At 31.0% G+C, this 18,877-nt stretch overlaps 1 non-coding gene and 1 pseudogene across 1 annotated transcript; one reads left to right on the forward strand and one right to left on the reverse strand.

Moving 5' to 3' along the window:
• Window positions 1-14,654: 14,654 nt before the first annotated feature.
• Window positions 14,655-14,773, forward strand: LOC111736709 (annotated as a pseudogene).
• A 1,912-nt stretch (window positions 14,774-16,685) lies between these two features.
• Window positions 16,686-16,792, reverse strand: LOC111736694. The gene has a single exon (XR_002779233.1). It is a non-coding gene; the product is annotated as a U6 spliceosomal RNA (small nuclear RNA).
• Window positions 16,793-18,877: the final 2,085 nt, after the last annotated feature.

Here is an 18,877-nt window from a genome sequence, read left to right on the forward strand (position 1 = left end):
TGTGGTACACGAATTGAGCCTTGAAACACTCTGAAATTAATATATCAGGAAAAGGAGAAGCCAGATAAAGAAATTGAGAAGCAATTAATAAAAGAGGATATAAGGTTCACAAGCCAAAGGAAGAAATTATTTAAAAAATATAGTGACCAACTCTATCAAATGCCACTGAAAGTTGACATAAAATGAGATCTGATATTTAGCCATTGGATTTAGCAAAGCAACGATCTCTAGTGACAAGAGCTCTTTGGGTGAAGTGATAAGGAGAAAGCTTGGTTGAAATTGGGTTTATGACAATCAAGTAGAAGAAATGAATGCACTAAGTATAAACTACAATTTCAAGAAAGTACACAAAAATGAAAAGACAAAAGGTAAAAGTACTTATGGAGGAAATAGAGTCAAGACAGTTGTATACTGTGTTGTTTTTTAAGAAGGGAAAAATAACAACATGTTTGGATGCCAATGGAAATGGTTCAAAGAGAAGAGAAGGCAAAATTGATAATGTAGGAAACATTATATTAGAAATTATTTCTAGAGCAATGTCCTCGAATAGGCAAAGAGAAATAGAAAGATTAATCTTAGATAGTACACCATTAAGTTCATCCATATAAACTGGTATATGATTATATGAGCACAAATGCAAGCAGGTGGATAGATGTGTCCAAGTCAACTCTTAAGGTTGCTTTCATTAAACAGAGGTGAGACAATATCTTTTCTCCACTCAAAAACCTGTAATAGTTGACAATTTCATATTGAATCATGTGAAATTATTTAAAATATTCAATGATTAAAAATTATCTATCAAATTCATGTTTTGCACCAAATAGTTTTCTAGGCACTGGGGATAGACTGGAAACAAGATTCCTACTTTCATAAAAATGATAACAAATACAAAAACATCACAAGGTACAAAACAAACCCAACATCAAAAGGGAAAGCAGGAATCAAGTTCAGAGAGAACAGGCACCTGGCCCACTATTCTCCCATTATCCATAGACATGGGATGCGGAGTTTTGAGGTCTTCAAGTGATTGATTTGCAACTGCCATTGTAGACTCATTCTCATTGAACATCTTCTCACTCAGCTTCGGTGACAGAAAATCCAGCCACTCCTAGTGCAAAATTATACTAACTCTACCATATATGTAGGTCTTTTTATCATACTCTTTCTTCAGCATAGAATGCCCTTTCCCCCATCATAATTTACCAATATTTTAAGGCCCTAAAGAAATACCAGCTTTCTCTTCAATACTTGTGTTCTTCAAGTAAAATGTATTATCTTAGGGTTTATAGTTTGTTACTTATGATTCCAATTATTATTATTTCTTACAAATTGAAACCATTGAATCAATCAATATTTTGAGTACCAAATATGGATTAGGCATTGTGCTAGTTATTGAAGTTTCACGAAGAAAAAACACAATATCTCTCCTAAAGATTTTCCATGTTTACCTTACCCACAAACTTGTGCTTGATTCATCTCTGTGTTCCCCACAGAACACCCCAGAGCATCTTCAATATGTGAGGTATTCCATTAAATATGTTCAACTAGTAGAATATTTTTCAGTCACAAGTAAGAAGGAAATCCTGACATTTGTAACAACATGGATAGACCTTGAGGGTATTATCCTAAGTGAGATTAATCAGATAAAGAGACAAATACTGTATGATTTTTATTTATATGTGGAATCTAAAAAGCTAAACTCCTAAAAACAGGGGATAGAATGGTGGTTACCAGAGGCTGGGGAGTGGGGGTACTGGAGAGATATTGTTTAAGATTACAAAATTTCAACTAACAGATATATAAGTCATAGAGATCTAGAGATTATAGTCAATAATATAATATTATAAACTTCAAAAAAACTAAATCTTAATTGTTCCTTCCACAAAAAGAAATGATAATTATGTGACATGGTAGGATGTTACACACCTTAAACTTACACAATGTTATATGTCAAGTATATCTTATTAAAATAATTTAAAATTGTTTAATTCCTTCAACCATATTTCAGTATCTAGAAATGGGAAAAGAGAACCAAAGAGATAATAACTTCTGGGCTAGGTATTGTATAGGTAGATGTTTTATATAATCTTCATAATAATCATTCACATCAAATAATTTGATCAATTTAGTAAAATTAACCCACTGCTCTGAAAATTATAGGCATTTAAAAAGTAGCATTAAGAAAGGATCTGGAAAAAAAAGCAATTTGCAGAAAGATGCAGATCATAGGAGAAAAACAGGACTCTGGAATAAGCTGAAAAACTTTGGAGTTGTGAGCCCTTATCAGCTATCCTGGTAAATAAGCCTTTATCCAATATGTCCCAGTAGACAAGGTAATCCTTAGCCATGCTCAATAATTTATTTCCATTTTTTAACTTATATAGATACAGAATAAGTTTTTAAGGAAGTTTATTAACTTTTATATTAGAGGGGTATCATGAACTACATCTCTTTTTCAAAACAGGTATTCCACAAAAACAAAAATATGATTAGATAATTATATTTTATATTTATAACATTTTATTCTAGCCTAATAGTAGGTCTAATTGCAGGTTTTTCTTTGTGATACAGTGCTCAAATGAACTTCACCTGTACTTTTATTAGTGTTCTGTTCTGAAGGTGTTATTAAATCTTTAGAAAGAAGGTCAAAATACAAACAGAGCTCATTCTTGATTATTGCACTTGAGTAACTAAATTAACATGCTACAAGCATTATAACCTAAATCGTAATCCAATTGAACTGATTATAAAGAGGCACAGATAAATGAGCTATTTTAATAAGCATTTATTTATTAATTTGCTATCAGAGTGACTTCCATTAAAGTAAAATAATTAAGATGCTGAATCAGATGATGACAAGGCTGCCAAGCAACATCTTTTCCATTAGAAGAGAACACAAGAGTGTTTGGAAGTGAGGCAATGTTCTTTAATGAACGCAAATTTTCTTTCAAATTTTTTCACTACTCAAAGAAAGATTGTTATTTAATAAAAAGACAGCTATAAACATCAGCCACCATTCCATTCCTTGAATGCAAAAAGACAGTTAATGGGAGCTATATTTCTACTTTGGCATTTACCACTTTTCGTCTGAGTAGAAGTCATTTTGTTATTAGCACACAAGTGAAAACTATTATTCGATTACTATTTGTTAATGAGTTATATCAGAAGCTGAGCCAAAAACCAAAAAAGGAGATCCATAAAACCACTCCATGTCCTCAGATCTTTGAGGTCACCAAGACTCTGAGCCTCATAGCTGTTCTATGGATGTGCACAGGCATATTTCCCTCTCACGCCCAGGTGCAGTGATGACAGACACTGTGGAGATAACAGATGGCACTTCAATCTCATCATGATCTCCAGTTATCCTTCATCTATTTTCCTGTTTTCTAACTCATGATCCAGAACTCAGGTCAACATGCTTTTCATGTCAGGGATGTTTCTGCAATTAGTATAAAAACATTAATATTTGACCAGCATTCCACTAGAAAATAATTTTTTTCAAATACTTGGAAATGAGTGAAAAATTTACCCAGATTTTTTAATATTTTTTACAATTTAATACTTTGGTACACCAGTGTACATAATAAAATTGAATCATACCTAAAAAGCTGACATTTCAGTCTCATTAATTTACCATAAAATTACACAAATTATATATGCATAACATATATATACTCAAGATATATATATGCATACATATGTATAAATTCAAAAGATACCAATCTAAACCCTCCCCATACTCTGATTAAAGAAATTTAATTATGTTTCAAATATTTTATATGTAATTATGACCACAGGAGTCACAAAACTTGAAATTTTTCATCTCATGGCTCATTTCATTTAGAGTTAATGTATCCTTTAAATTAAATTTCCTTTCTGACCAAAAAGTAAAAAACAAATTGCAATTAAACAACAGGAAATATGTGGACTCAATATATTTCATTGGTTTCATATTAAGATTAAAAGCAAAACATTTTTAAATTAAGATCTCATTTTATCTGTACTTTCAATTTGTACAACATGATCAACTTCTCAGTTGATGCTATTCAAACATGTATGAATCTCTAGCTGACTGACTGAATCTGCATTTCTAAAAGTGAACCGTAAAATTGAAACTGATATGACATTGAACTTTTGTAATAGGACTGGGTTTAAATAAAAAATAAGACTTTTCTGACAACTGATATAACTGAAAAGTTTTAAGATTTGACAAAATTGTTGGAAAGAAATGGTCTAATCAGTAGAAAAGAGAAATTCAAGAAAGTACATGTAGGGGATAGTTACTGAAAAAAATGTTCTCTTTATATCCTAATAAGTTAGAATTCCTCAATAAACTAGTTATAATTATATAAGTTATAGATATACAGTGAGTCTTTAGGTTCTGACCAGTTCACTTAGCTCCATAGCCTATGGGAATCTTGGTTTAAATTATATTAAGTGAATTAAGAGAAAGGCCTCAAATTCTTAGAAATATAAACAAAATACCTATCTATTTGTGTCACATTTCTAATGATTATCCCATTTTTGTGAGTGAGTATGACAAATGCGGTATACAGTTCTTTTACAATTATCTTTAAAGGTGAATAAGATTTCTTTGCTATACAACATAAACCTAAGCACATTTCTCTCTCATGCTGAGTCTTAGAGTAGCAATCTCTTTGGAGACTGGTTGTCTGAAATTTTCTCTCACATGACCATTCAGGCTTAACCATAATCCAGCTAAAGCTGAGTCATTGATTGACACTAGGCACTGGGGCAGACAGATGAATTTCTCTGGTTTAAAGTTTAATGGAACAGATCTTTTGATCTCTGATTCTGTAAGGAATCTGAAGTTCATTTTCTCCCTCAGATTTCTTTGGTGCTGGTACATTGTCACATACAGATCTTGTTTTCATGAGTAGAATGTAATGCAGTGAGGCCAACATTGCTAAACTAATATAGTGATTTATATTCATGCTTCATGGGAGGATAACTTGATCACTATCATTTTCAAAGGTGCAGTCTATCCAATAGACATGTGACATAGGTTCTTCTAAGCTCTAAGGTTGGATATGTTTTTTCTTATGAAAATAAGCTGGATAATAATATTGTAATTCAACATTTACTCTCCTATTTCTGAAATGGCCACATCATTTTAATGTGAATATCAAAGTCAAAAATTTTTTAAAAGGAATAAAACTATTCCTTGTTTTCATATAGTTCAGTCTTTTTTCTTATATTAGCTTCTACAAGCCCAGAGCAGTATTTGAATTAGTGGAGGAAGAGAAAATATAGCAAGTCACATTCCCCACTATATAGCTCATTTTGTAGTTCTAGTCTCAAGAATGTGACCACAAGACTCATAAAACCCAGTTGCAGTTTCTCTCATTCTGCATATTTATTGAAGTCTTCTTAACTAGTCTAGAATTATGTCTAGAATTAGGTCCTTCCTGAGGCAAGCCAGATTACTTTGCTGTTTCCAGTAATTCAAGGTCCACTCCAGGGCAGAATGAATTAATCAAAGTAGAAGACTTGCAAGGTTAAAATATATGAACAGCCAGTTTTTCACTGCATTTTCTTCTCTATATAGTATTTTCATAAAGATCTACCTTCCCAGGACTTTGCCAGCAAATTGAGAGAAAAGGTACATTTGGGCATTTTTTTCCAAATTTCAATCATATTCAAATTAGACAGTTTTTAACAGAAAAAAGTAGTGAAATTTATATAAAAATATAGTATAAAATTTCAAAATGTCAATTCCTCTCTAAGCATCATCTATTAGATTCCTTTTTTCCTAAAACATGTGGTAATTTTTGACCAAAATTGATCACGTATTTGTTCTAAAAGAGCTTTTAGAAGAGTGCAAACTGCTGATAAGGCCAATAAAGCTGAGCTTTTAAACTTTTTGCATTTCAATTGCATAATCAAATCCTGATGATAGCACATCACACACTCTGAGAATGCCATGGGCATTGCACAGAAAATGAAAATTAGTTCTAAAAGCCTTTTCATTCTCAGTGGCAATGCTCCTCTCCTGGCTGTATATAAAAGAGGATCAGACACAAAATGGAAAAAATAATATGACTGTGAGTGAAAGCAAAACCCAAAGAAAACTGAGAGCATTGAGGGTTGAAATAGAAGAATGAGCAGCTGTAATTAGCTCTAGAGCTCTATGAGAATAAAAAACAAAACCTATTTAAAAAAATATAAACAGGCAAATGTCAACTGAAATAGTTACTACTGCTGTAACAAACCTTGGTAAACAGTGAGCAAAATGAAAGTAAATAAAGTTTGTGAATAAAAGTTTGACATCAATTCCATTGGCTACATTTTTCATAAATTACCATCCATAATAAAAGTCATTCTGTTATATTACTTTTTAGGTATGACAACATTTAATACTAAAGGTAGTTTTAGATAAAGGCAGAATATCATTACATATCTTCTACTACACAGACATATAAGGCAATTTTAATTACCATCTATGTTTATAGATACTTTTGTTTCAAGAAAATAGTGCAAAGGTAATCAAGATAGTGAAAAGGCATTCTCCCCCATACTCAACTTTGGTTTCGTCCTGTTTGAAGTGTGGTTTACCTACTCACTTAAACAACTTGACCTTGTAAAGCATTAAATTAAATCAAAACTTGCTTATGCATTTCTTATTTTTGCACACTGGAGGCTATAATTCTTCCAACATGAAACCATGCATTATTATAAAAGGTTTCATATTTGTTCATTTGATAGAATTTAGTTGGAATTATGCTCAAGCCATGTCAGTAGGAGGCACATGAATGTTGTATTAATGTGGCCTTTACATTTAAGGCAACTAATTCTTTAAAATAAAATAACTTGGTCTTCTTCCAGATCCGTTTCAGACAGACACAGGGAAATGAAATTTTTGTATTCCTCAGTTTGTTGTTGTTGGTGGTGGTGGTGGTGTTGTTGTTATCCACAACATCTACAAAGCTGTTACATTTTTGCAGAAAGGTCTATTCTTCTCATGTATAAATGACATGTACAGAATTATTTGCACTCTAAGCGGTGTGTTCTGTAAGAAAGAGCAAGACTAGAGAATAACTCTTTCCATTCTCTAATGCCATTTTATAATTCTTTAAATTGACAAAATAAGCCTGTGGTCATGCTTGAGTCTGATTCACAGATGGAACACTGATAGTAAAGAAAGACATCTCCTTTTAAGTTGGAGATATGAATCCCCTACCTGTCCTCATCCTTTCTTATTTTTCTTCAACTCATAGCCACTTGATATATATTTGCTTACTGACAATTTCCCTATTAGAATGTAAGAACCATGAGAGAAGGAATCTTTGTTCATTGCTATGTCCCTAATACCAAAAATTCATTGGAGGTGCTCCATAAATACCATGTAAATGATTGAATAGAGGAAAACCAAAATTGATAACCTGTCATGCCTGAATTATACATGTACTCCCCTAATTCTTCACTTTCTGAAAATTATATTCTTAAAATTCCCCAGATACTTCCTAGCTACACATTAGAATGATTGACTACCAGTTCTTACTCTTGTCCATCTCTCTGTCATATCTCATATAACTACCAACTTTTCTTCTTAAAATTTTATTGGATTCAATCATGCTACCTCTCTCTTAGTCCCTTTAATTAACTGGAAACTCATTCCCTTGTCCCTTATTGGATTCTTTATAGGATTATGGGCATGCCCTAAAAACAACCTTTGCCATGTGATTCTTCTCATCCTGTATGAACTCCATAAGAAGCCTGCCCACTCTCTTGGCTTCAATCTTCACAGTTATACTGTTAACAACAAATATTTTCTTTCAGTAATGATTTAGCTCCAACTTTATTTCCCTATAAGAAACAATATGGTGGAAATTTTTAATCTGTATTGCTCTTTCCAATTCTCTCTCCTGACCTGGTATTTTTATTCATGAAGTCATTACTTTTCTTTATATTATTCCTAAGACCTATAATATTTAATCACTCTCCAAATCATATTCACTTTTTATACAAATAGATCTAAAAATCCTTTGCCCCCATTCCCCTTCCCTTGAAATGTGGTGATTAGGCACTTAACAGCATCTTTATGGATTTCTTGCTTCACTGCTCCTCTCTGCAATGTTTCTAGAACTATTAGAGCACTGCTTCAATCATACAACTCCCCTGCAGATTATAAAAGAAGACTCATTGATTGGGTAATAGGCACAGTAGATTATTTCCTGTAATATTCTCCTGCTCTTATCTTCTAAAATCAGTGTGTTTTTATTTCTGTTCAGAGAAATGGAGAACTAGTATTACTTCTGGATCTACATTCTTGGCACAGGTTTCAATGCCAGTTATAATCAAGGTCCTGACCTCCCTTAACAGTTTTTCTTTTAACTATCCCTCATGAATTGTCATGTGTAGTCTATCCACTCAACTTAATTGTGTTTTCCTATTTACATGTTTACTAATACACCTCTGTGGAAAAGCTTTCCAGTAATTTACTTATTCTTCAAGAGACAGTTCAAATATAATTGGCTTCATGACCTTCATAAAAAAAAGAAAAAAAAAAAGCCCACTCTGACCAACAGAGCTTGAAATACTCTGCTTTCTGAGTACCTTAGCATGGTTTTGTTACTCATCGAATGTCTATAATTTACTACAGATTCTCCTCAACTTAAGATAGGGTTATGACCTAATAAACTCATTGTAAATTGAAAATATCATGTCAAAAATTCATTAACTACACTTAACCTATAGAATATAATAGCTTAGTTTAGCCTACTTTAAACATGCTCAGAATACTTATATTAGCCTACAACTGGGCAATTATTTTGAGTTTCATCTCAAGGGTAATTGCCTTCCTCTTCTTCTCACCAGAAACAAGAAACAAAGATGGACATATTGTAGAAATGATGGAGTGCAAAAACACAAAATACAGTGTCCAAAAAAATGCTGGCACTGTGGAGTATTGATTGTTTCCCCCATGACGGTGTGGCTGACTGGGAGCTGCAGCTCGCTGCCAAGTCTCAGCATCCTGATAGAGTATGGTATTGTCTGTTGCTAGCCCAGGAAAAGATCAAAATTCAAAACTTGAAGTATGGTTTCTACTAAATGCATATTGCTTTTGCACTACTGTGAAGTTGAAAAATTGTAAGTCGAACCATTGTTAAGACAAGGACCATCTGTGCTTGGACCATGATCAATCTTTTCCTGAGTGTCTGCTTTCTGTCTTCTACTAGATTAAAATTCTTTAAAAACAAACCCTGTGCTTTCCTTATCTGATCATTTCCCTCAGTGCCTTGCACATAGTACGTATATGTTCAATTAACAAATATTATTAATAATTGAAAGAAAAGGCCTATTATCATGTTTAATTTAATAGTAAAACATGAATTGTATTTACACATTAAAAATGAGTTTTATACATTTATACAGGAAACCAAGACTCCAACCTCTATGATATCCAATCCAGAGGAAAAAAATTATATAATCTTCTTATTCTTTTGGCATACATATTATCATATGATTTCTGCTCTCTGGCAATTTTTGAAAGTCAGATTTCTGAGCAGTTGATCAAGAAGTTATATTTAGGACTTTCAATTTTGTAACATTCTCAACGGAACTAAACTATTACTAACTTCTAAGATTTCTAAAATTACATAGTTAATTTTTTTTTCTAAATTTCTTTAAATTTTTAAATTTCCTGGTGTAATTTAGTGACATTTACACCATATAAAAGAAATATCATTCCCTATCAATCATCTATGCTGGCAGCAAACTTCCCCAGTATATTCGGAAGCATCCAGCAGCAAGGCAGGTGGCCTATGGAACGTGTTACTGTCAAGGTCTATCTTAACCCCAAGCAGGAACTTAAATAGTGACTCAAGCAACAAAATTGGATTTCATTTCTCTTTTCCAGCTGTCAAGGTTAAATTTTTCATGTTTAGTTCAGTCAAATTTTCCTCTATTAGCATTGGAAATCTAAAAGCTCTAGTTTCCTTCATCTAAACAGAAGGTCACTTGCTGTGTACTTTCATCAAAATATTAACCAATAAAGGAGAGATCATAAAATTTTATCTGCATGTAACTGAGCAAATAAGGGTCTGCCACAAGATACTAGATTATTGATTTTTGGAAGAAAGGTTCACATATTTTACAAGGTTTTACTATATATAAAAAATACAAAAGTTCTTAATATGTTATTATACAAACATGTTACTCTTCAAATGTAATATGCAAAATTGTACTAATATTCTGAATAGCATGTAAAAAATGAAACATTTGACAAAAATCTCAAATGTTCTTAAGATCCAATAAGCATTAATTAGCATTTAATTAATTCTGTGAATTTGTATAGTCACATGAGCTAAAAATAAATGAAGCAAAGAATGAACAGAAAGAGTATTAATAGATACGTCTACATACTGATTTAGAAATTTTAACATATCTCTCTTAAGCTGACAGAACAAACACAAAAATACTCAGGAGAAAGATATGGACTTGAACAGCACAATTAGAAATCAATAATAAAATAACCTTAAAAACCTCAAATATTTGGAAATGAAATAATTTACTCCTAAATAACCCAAAATGGAAATCAGAAAATAATTTGAACTTTAATAATAATGAAAATACAGCACATTAAAACATTTGGAACATAGATAAAACAATCTTTAGACCAAATTTACAACAATAAATACCTATACTCAAGTTGGAAATCAATGATATCAACATTTTGAGAAGCTAGAAAAAGAAGAGTAAATTAAAATAAGATTAAGTAAAAGGAATAAAATAACAATAATAAATACCAATGGAATTGAAAAGAAAAATATAATAGAGAAATTCCACAACGCCAAAAATAGTTTTTTAATGACTAATATAATCGATAAACTCCTACCAATACCAACCAAGAAAGCAGAGTAATCACTACCTGTCAACAACTAAAATTGAAAGAGGATACACTACAGATTTCACAAACATTAAAAAGGTAATAAAAGTATATTGCAAACAAATTCATGTCAATAAACTTTCTAAATGATTAAAATGTTCAAATTTCTTGAAAACAAATTTAAATTTAAAAACTGACACAAGAATAAAAATAGAACAGAACTAGCTAATAAGTTTTAAATTCATTTTATAATTAAAAATCTTTCCATGAAAATGTCTTTCTGAAGAGAAATTTAATGTTTTATAAAATTAGCTCCACCCCATTACCAAAATATGACATGGCCTTTATAAAAAAGGAAAATTACATGTCAAACTCTTCCATGATTATAGAAGCAAAATTCCTACCCTAAAGTATAATAAACTGAATACATTGAAACAGAAAATATTAATGATACAAGACCCAGTAGTTATTTTAGAAATAGTTTCATTTAATATTTGAAAACCAATGTCATTCACTCCAGCAGCAAGGCAGGTGGCCTATGGAACGTGTTACTGTCAAGGTCTATCTTAACCCCAAGCAGGAACTTAAATAGTGACTCAAGCAACAAAATTGGATTTCATTTCTCTTTTCCAGCTGTCAAGGTTAAATTTTTCATGTTTAGTTCAGTCAAATTTTCCTCTATTAGCATTGGAAATCTAAAAGCTCTAGTTTCCTTCATCTAAACAGAAGGTCACTTGCTGTGTACTTTCATCAAAATATTAACCAATAAAGGAGAGATCATAAAATTTTATCTGCATGTAACTGAGCAAATAAGGGTCTGCCACAAGATACTAGATTATTGATTTTTGGAAGAAAGGTTCACATATTTTACAAGGTTTTACTATATATAAAAAATACAAAAGTTCTTAATATGTTATTATACAAACATGTTACTCTTCAAATGTAATATGCAAAATTGTACTAATATTCTGAATAGCATGTAAAAAATGAAACATTTGACAAAAATCTCAAATGTTCTTAAGATCCAATAAGCATTAATTAGCATTTAATTAATTCTGTGAATTTGTATAGTCACATGAGCTAAAAATAAATGAAGCAAAGAATGAACAGAAAGAGTATTAATAGATACGTCTACATACTGATTTAGAAATTTTAACATATCTCTCTTAAGCTGACAGAACAAACACAAAAATACTCAGGAGAAAGATATGGACTTGAACAGCACAATTAGAAATCAATAATAAAATAACCTTAAAAACCTCAAATATTTGGAAATGAAATAATTTACTCCTAAATAACCCAAAATGGAAATCAGAAAATAATTTGAACTTTAATAATAATGAAAATACAGCACATTAAAACATTTGGAACATAGATAAAACAATCTTTAGACCAAATTTACAACAATAAATACCTATACTCAAGTTGGAAATCAATGATATCAACATTTTGAGAAGCTAGAAAAAGAAGAGTAAATTAAAATAAGATTAAGTAAAAGGAATAAAATAACAATAATAAATACCAATGGAATTGAAAAGAAAAATATAATAGAGAAATTCCACAACGCCAAAAATAGTTTTTTAATGACTAATATAATCGATAAACTCCTACCAATACCAACCAAGAAAGCAGAGTAATCACTACCTGTCAACAACTAAAATTGAAAGAGGATACACTACAGATTTCACAAACATTAAAAAGGTAATAAAAGTATATTGCAAACAAATTCATGTCAATAAACTTTCTAAATGATTAAAATGTTCAAATTTCTTGAAAACAAATTTAAATTTAAAAACTGACACAAGAATAAAAATAGAACAGAACTAGCTAATAAGTTTTAAATTCATTTTATAATTAAAAATCTTTCCATGAAAATGTCTTTCTGAAGAGAAATTAAATGTTTTATAAAATTAGCTCCACCCCATTACCAAAATATGACATGGCCTTTATAAAAAAGGAAAATTACATGTCAAACTCTTCCATGATTATAGAAGCAAAATTCCTACCCTAAAGTATAATAAACTGAATACATTGAAACAGAAAATATTAATGATACAAGACCCAGTAGTTATTTTAGAAATAGTTTCATTTAATATTTGAAAACCAATGTCATTCACTATATTAATAGGCGAAAAAAGAAAAAAAAATCACCAAAAATGCAGAAAAGGTTATTTGATAAATTCAAAAGTGATTCATGAAAATGTCTTCTTTTATTCTGTTTCACAATATAGTTATAAAATGGAACTTCTAATTCTGAAAATAAGTATACCCTGCCCCTCAAAGAAGCAAAATTAATTGCCATAGCCATAGCAATCATTGCAATTCTTGGATTGTTATTATTTAAAATCTGTAAATGTTAAAAGATATTATTATGAGGATGTTCAATAAATCTCATATTTAGACTTAGATATTTTGCTAAATAATTTATATTGAAATGTATAAAGTATCTACAAATAGAGCAAGGACAATTTTATTTTCCTGTGAAAATAAATATAAATTAGATTCTATATCACCGTATTTTTTAAAAAGAAGATTTTTATAATAGTTTGTTTTTTCAAAAAAGTTGTGTAAAAATCTTAAAAGACAAAAATATTTACTTTACAAAATAGATTTTTAACACTCCTCAATTTTATTCTTCAAATAATGTACTATTTCTCTATATTTCCCATCCGTTACTAATTAAAAATTCAACATCATACTGTTTGGGATATTTCTCCTTTTTTGCATCTAATATTCAATTTCAATTATTTACATATACTTCTATGTTTTTGAAAGTCTAGCTAAGTTAAACTGAAACTTAAAAATTTATTTATCACTATAGTGTGGAATATTAAATTACAAAGTCCTTAGAAACTTCTAATTTCCCATCTATTAATGTTTGAGTTCTACTTAAATGAGATACACATAAAAATAATATAAATTGAAAACATATTCTTCAAAAAAGTAAATCAATATAATTTCTAATTTAATAATTTATGAAATAGGTAATTTGCCATTGTCACATGAACTAAATTTCCTTTGCAATAAATTTGAAGAGTAAAATATTTATTTAAGTATCATGTTTCCCTAATTTTCTCTAAATCCCCATAAGACATAGTAATCAACTAATATATGTCAATTACAGTTCAATATCTAATATATATCATAAAACCTCAGATCAAAGGAGAAACCATGGAAATTTTACAGTTTCAAATGTAGAATCAAGCAATATTTAGATATCAAAAAAATATCTTAATCCAGAAGAATCTGCAGTGTGTCATTTGCAAAAAGGAATAGGACAGACATGTTAATTTTTATACTTATCGGTTGCCAATATTTAATTGCAAAGAGCTGAAAATTCAATGAGGACAAAGAGTACCAGTGAAACACTAACTCAAGCAGACATCATGTAGTTGATATGTTGTAATCTTCTTCATGACATAAAACTAACACTTTTGCCTCTTTCATATTATTGCAAACTGTTTGTATGCTATCTTGGAAAGTTTCTAAATAAAATGAGGATTTATTTTATATAATTTGATCTGTAGTCATATTTGTTAGAAAATAATTATTCTGTAAAAACTTTTAAAGCTTTACTATTTTATGAGCTTATTTTATCCCAAATTGTGTCACCCAACAAAATATGACTTTTGGGGCCTCCTACAGAAAGCATATGCATCCTTGCCTCAGTGGCATTAGGTATGGTTTATCCAAATTGTCACAATACCACTTATTCATTGATCATTTCTTCCCACTGTTTGAAAGCATTGACTTAATATTATAGTCTTCCACTAAACTATTTAACTATTTAATAAATTAATAATTAGTTTATGGCCATACCACCCTGAACATGTCTGATCTCATCTGATCTCAGAAACTAAGCAAGGTCGGGCCTGGTTAGCACTTGGATGGGAGACTACCTTGAAATACCAGGTGCTGTAGGCATTAAAAATAATAATAATAATAAATTAATAATATAATAATTAAACAAATATTTGCTGATAAAATAAATGAATAAATTAATACTAAATTTGGACATATGCTTGTTTTAACTACTAGATCTTTTTTTCTTTTCTATGACTCACCAGCTATATACTAAATACTATGCATGAATCAAAAAGATGAGTAAAGCTATGAAATAAGCCAGATAAAAAATGTTGAAAACCACATGATATCACTTATATGTGGGATATAAACCTAAAAGCAACAAACGAACAGGACATGCAAGCAGAGACTCATGGACATGGACAATAGACTAGTGATTCCCAGAGGGGAGGGGAGCGAGGGAAGGGGAGAGGAAGGAGTTAGGATAAAAAGAGTTAAATATGTGGTGACAGAAAGAAATCTAACTATGGGAGGGGGACACGCAATGCAATATATATATTCCTTACTGTTAAATTGTATACCTGAAACTTACTGTATTTCATTAACCAATGTCACCCAATAAATAAATAAATTTTAAAAAACCTTACAATGACACTTAACCTATTTAAAGAAATCCCGAAGCATAATATTGTTACTTGTGAGGGAAAAAAATTAGTTTCAAATATATTGGTAAACTGCCAAAAAAAAAAAAAAAAGTAAATAAATCTTCCTGGTTTTAGGGAGATTATAATTTAGTTACTTGGTACAACTAATATTCACATGAAATTTTAGAAATTTATAAACATTCCTAAACTTAATCCATTGCAATTCACTTACAAATAACATATATAATTACTGACTGACTTATTGTTACTATGTGTTTGCCTTTTTAGAAACCTGTACACATTTTGGAGATTTATCATTACTTAGATGTAAAACAAAACAATGATCCTCCTTTGAATATACTATAACACAAATGTCAAGAAAAAGACATAGGCTACCTGAGGTAAAAGTATAAAGATACAATGTGTTTCTTAACAAAGAATAAAACACAGAGTCAAGCACTGATTTTCTGAGTGGAATCCTTGCCAGGCATCCAACTAAAGTCTGAGCAGAAACTAGAGAGGAAATCAATATTTCACCACTAAGTATTTTTAGAGTTTAAAATTATAGGACACAGAAGGCTCTGACAGAGAGCTAGTGAATGGTACACAGTGTGTGTGTGTCTGAAATGTCTAAAAATGTTTTACTTGACAGAACTGTAGAAGAGGTTATCCAGAGTAACCAGCTTTGATAACTATTTTTAACTTGTCTTTCTTTAGATTTGTACACAGAGACAAAATATTATGTCCTGTGTAGGCAATGTCTACTAAAAATTATGGGCTTGCATTTTTCCATTTTTTTAAAAAAGTAAATATTTTAATTATATACAATATATATTACTTATAAATAACTAGAAAAAATGTAAATTGATTCAAGGAAGAAGTCATCTATTATTTAAATAACCAGAAATAATCACAGGTAATATAATGAGTGTCTTAATACATTGAAGTGTGTTTCTTCACGAAATGGACCGAGAGCTTCAACTGACTCTGTGATGAATATAATTGTGGTAATTTTGAATTTATTTTATTATATTCTTAACCTCTGATCAAGATGTAATGCTGGGAGTAAAGGTTCTGATATTGAACTTCATCAGAGAAGTTAAAACAATTTGTTTTTCCTTCATTATATTATTCATTTACATTTTTTTAATATGGGGCTAAATATGTACATGTTGCTAGTCATTCTTATTTATGCTTTGTGAATTATCTGTATCTCTAGCGATAGATTATATTCTTGTTCCCAAATATTTGCTCCTCTTCTCTGAATGTGGATTATACGGCCCTATTTAATGCTATATGATTTTTCAGGGCCTCCTACCTCATTGGCATTGAGACTGGTTTATCTACCGTGTAATTGTCATTTTTGTTTCATTTGTTTTGTTGTTGTTATTTTAATGGCATGCTTCAAGAATTTGTGTGTTATCCTTGCTCATGAGCCATGCTAATCTTCTCTGTATCATTTCAGTTTTAGCATATGTGCTGTAGAAACAAGCACTATTGTATATATGTTTAATTTTATATATATTACGATGTTTAACATTTTTAAAAAAATTTTTGCCTGAAGAAAGACTGCTCCTCCCAAGGCTATTTTGGGTGTGTGGTGGGGGCAGAGAGGACGGTGCTTGAACAATAAACAATTTCTCACAGTTGCAGAGTCTGAAGCCCATATCAAGGCATCAGCAAATCCAGCATCTGCTGAGATCGTACTTCCTAGTTTGCAGACAGCTGTCTTCTCATTGTAGGTTCACATAGAGGAGAGCAGAAAAAGAAGAAGCAAGCTCTCTCATTTTTTCCTTATAACAGCATTAATCCCATTCATGAGTGCCAAACCTCATAATTTAATTATCTCCCGAAGAGTCCCACCTCCAAATAGCATCACATTGATGATTAGAACACACATATGAATTAGGGGGTAAGGCACAAACCTTCATTCTAGAGCATCCCAATACACTCTCTCAGTTTCCCTTTTTTAGTAAATATGTGCATCATCTAACACATTTTTTTTTCCAGCTAGAAACTGAAGATTCCTTGATACTCTCCATTCACTAGATCAATAAAGATGCAAGTACTGTCAGCTCTATCTTCAAAAATACGCTGGTAGATTCTGAGAGATGACAAAAGACCCAGCAGGGAGCATGGCTTTGATATACAAATTAATCTAGATCCATACCTCTTCTATTTGGCCCTTACATACCCTATACATAAAGAATCTTAGAATTTCAAATATAAAACTTAAAAGAAAAATAATCCTACTCTCTTCTCTTTAACACAATACACATTAAATTTAAGGAACAGAAGTCTTTCATTCTAAAAAGAGAGTCATTTAAAAATGAAAATGTCATAAAGAAAGAAAATGAAAATTGGAATTTAAATTTCAATAAATGTCCTCTCTGGTTGATACAATGTCATTCACTAAAATATGTGAGTATATCAGGGTCATCACAATTGCTAAGAGTCTGTAAATATCCTTGAGTTATGTCATAGGATAAAAATGAAAGAACTTAGAAATATGTATTATGTTCAAGACTCCAGGCACTACGCCAGAGTCTGACTCAATCTACATTTTAAGAACACACATACATGCACATATACACACACACATGATTAGGATAGTGAAAACATGTACTTTTCTAAAATATATGCATTTTTAACATATAACTAACAAATATAAAAAGTCACAATGAATAATTACAAGAACAGTGGATAATTAGATGGGAAACAATGATAGAAATTTCTTCTGACAGATATTCAATCTTATCACGTATGAAGAAATAGAAATATCCTATAGTCCTTCCCATAGGCTTCTCTGTGAATTGTAATAAATTTCTTAAATACAATGAGCTACTTGGCTACTCATACCTAAATAACTCATAACTAAAGCACCTTAGTTATGCAATAAAAGATCTGACTGCTTAGTTTTACATTGGCTTATGTCTGCTTCCTTTAGAGGTGAACATTGTGCTTTGTTGGTCTCATGCCTGATCTCCATAGTTCCAAGCAATCAACTAAATACTCCAGGAAAATTCTATTCTAGCCTTTGCTTAGAGGAAGCAGTGCCCCTGCATGCAGGTGTAGATAAATCAGTAGTTGCTTGTCTTAAGGTTCACTGAGTCTACATAAAAGTTTACCTGAGGTGGGCTTGCTGTGAGTTACCACATGCTAAAGCAAATCACGATGTATCAATATGTATAGATCTTGGATCTCTGAAAGCTTGGAGAAAGGCAATCACTGTCCCAGCAAGCATGGAACTCACAAGGCTAAGGAAATGTATAGGTCCATATTTCAAGTTACAACTGTTCTGGGTTGTGAGAAAGGGAGATAAGAAAAGCTTATTGCCATCATTTTTCTCCCTGATGCATTATACCTAAATGTTTATCTCACATTCTAAACTGATTGAAAATACGATCACTTTATTGTATAGTTATAGATATTATGTAGAGACTGGTTCCACGTGTCTGGGAAATTTCCAATAGTCCCCATTTTTCATGCTCAAAATACCAAATAAAATCCATGTAGACCCATATGTTTTCTTACTCAGCTTTGTGAGAGCCAATCTTCCTTGTAATAAATTGTGAGATCA

This window comes from Pteropus vampyrus, unplaced genomic scaffold, assembly GCF_000151845.1.
Source record: "Pteropus vampyrus isolate Shadow unplaced genomic scaffold, Pvam_2.0 Scaffold21, whole genome shotgun sequence".
Lineage (NCBI taxonomy): Eukaryota > Metazoa > Chordata > Mammalia > Chiroptera > Pteropodidae > Pteropus > Pteropus vampyrus.